This window comes from Athene cunicularia (assembly GCF_003259725.1).
Source record: "Athene cunicularia isolate RWA chromosome 5 unlocalized genomic scaffold, athCun1 chr5_part1, whole genome shotgun sequence".
Taxonomy (NCBI): domain Eukaryota; kingdom Metazoa; phylum Chordata; class Aves; order Strigiformes; family Strigidae; genus Athene; species Athene cunicularia.
In genome coordinates this window covers 32,393,808-32,396,521 of record NW_020799101.1, presented here as the reverse complement: position 1 = coordinate 32,396,521, position 2,714 = coordinate 32,393,808, and positions in this window count along the sequence as shown.

Genomic DNA, 2,714 nt, shown 5'->3' with positions numbered 1-2,714 from the left:
TATATATATATATATATATATATATATATATATATATAATTTTTCTACCCCATGAATATTGTGTACACATTGAGGCTTCACGCTCTTGGGTGTTCAGGCTGGTTTAGGGTGCATGCAGATCATGTCCACTGCAGATCTGCCTGTGTTTCTTTTGTCTCTGCAGTCACTCCCAATAGCTAAGTCATGAGAAAGGTACACAGCATGTGGGGACCCCGGTCAGTCAGACACTAGTGTATTTTTCCTCTAGATGACATTGCATAACATACTTCAGTAGGTTTTTGCTTTTTTGTTTGCTTCTTTGCTTTATTCGAGGCTGTAATATTGCTTTATTGCAGAAAGCAGAATGATTTTGGCTAAAAGAATAACTTTAGCTGTGTACTTTTCGAATGGCCCTGAGGAAGCAGTTGCGATTTTGGATTTATATACACTGTGTGGTGCCCTTTTCGTTTGACCTTGCAATATATGGGGCGGGGATTGATGAGCTCTCAAGTGCATCAAGATCCTAGATGTGAGTCCTGCTGGATTACTGAATTAGAAATTTAGAACTTGAGGAAAGAGTAGAGAAAGCCAATATTTAGTTATAAAGTAAACAACAAAATACCGACTTTTTTTTTTTTTTTTTTTTTTTTTTTTTTTTTTTTTTTTTTTTTTTTAGTAAGAGCTGGCTCTATCTCCGTTTCATCCGAGTTTCTCTCTCTTTCTAGCCAAAGGGAATGTAGGATGTGACAGGGAGGGTCTGATTGGGGAGGAATTCAATGCAGCTATCAGCAGAGGGCTTCTATGTAAATACTGTAACACCTCTGAAAGGAGGAACAGCTGAGATAACACTGTAAACTAATCTCTAGTGCCAGAGAAGCTGGCCAATCCCTCGCATTATATGGCTTCTGTAGAAAAGATGTGCTAGGGAAGAAAAGAAGCAGATCTAAATTATATATGGCAATTTACCAGAGAGTAAAATATGTTGACTTTTAAAAATTGAAAGTAGCATATGGTATTTTTTCTCTGAAATGGTACTCTGTGCCAGGGTGTATATGCTTACACATCCTTGCAAATGTTTGAATTCTTATATAAATAGGCATCGCTATCAACAAAATATTTTCAGCTCTCTGTTACCTGTGCCTAATCAGTTGAGATAAATATATACTCACTTGGGGTCCTTATCCCACCAGTATTGATTTGGGTTGATTGTTCATCAATACCAGGAAAACTAAGAGCCAAAGTCTGTCCAGAGCAGAGGCACTGAAGCACAATCTTTCCCTACTTTAACCTTTTGAGGTCACTGTATTTCACAGTCTTTCACCTTCCTTTCTTAGGTAGCTAAGAAAAGAAAAGTAATATATACATATGTATATATACACAGATACATGCATGCATATAGAATATATATGCATATATATTTATATATACAGATATATGAGATATACATTCACACACCTTTGTACACAAATAGTGCCTCACCTGAAACAGGTTGTGTCTCCTCAAGGCGTTTAAAGAAAAGCAGGAGCTATCAATGGCCAAGAAGTTTGTTGATACATCTGCTTCAGAGTTGCGCTCATAATTGGGCACAACCCCAAGATAAACTGGGGTTGGGGTGGAGCTAACCACCTCATTAATTGTGCTAGAAACGAGGAAACCGATTCCACTACCTCCGATTTCAGAAGAAATTAAAGTCTAAGGGTCTCTGACGCCCCCTTCGGATACAGATTAGAAATGATTAGTCGGCGATTTCCAGTTCTCATACCCTTTGTCAGAGCCAAACCACCCTGCAAAGATAACTCATTCACCAACACCCCCCAAAGCCCCCACACTGCAGGTTGGTTTGCATTCCCAAGCTCTTTCCTTCCACCTCCTTTAAGATGTACATAACCGTGTGATGGCTGTCAGCCCTTGCATGGCATCTAATAAACCAGACCCGTGTTTAAGGTGTTGATTCAGTTTATTGAGAATTCCCCTCTTGACCTTTACGACCCACCCTTCCCTTCTGTTCCAAACCTCAATTCTTTCTCCCCCAGGCTGTGTCTCACACAGGCAGACGCCGGGCAGTTTATGAGCTGAGCTCCTGAAGAAGTACTCTGCGTTATAATGCAGTTCCTCTGGGACACAACGTTGAACAATCTCTGCCTTTGCATACCAGGCCAAACCCACTCAAAGGATGCCTCTCCAGTCTGTCTATTTTTAACTAAAAAGCAATCCTGAAGATACATGGATTTTCTAGGTTCCACCGCTGGAACAAACTATCAGTGTGGAGTAGGAAAACAACTGTCACATTACATTAATACCATAGCTGGTTTTTGTCCAAGCTATTCCCATCTCTCATTCTCTGTCCTATACATCTATATCACTATATGTTACCGGTCCGGTGTGCATCAAAAGAGCAAAACCGGTGAGTTTAAGTATATGTGTATTAACGTAAAAGAGCAGATCCTATTTTGTGCTATAGATGTCAGCCAAAAGCAGCAGAAAAGCACGAGTTTTGCTGCATGTGGTCATCAAAGTTTCAAAGAAATGGGGTGTGCACTGCTCCTTCCTAAGGCGACCGGGCAGCAGATGCTGCCTCCGTGCAGCACAGGAGCTTCCGTGGTTGGCCCCGAAGTAACCTCACGGGTCGTTGCTTAGACGAGGGCTCGGCTGGCGGTTTTTGCGGCGGAAAGGCGAAACGCCGGGGGAGAAGGCGGCGTGCGGCCCCCCCCGCGCCCCCGGCCGAGCCCGAGCAT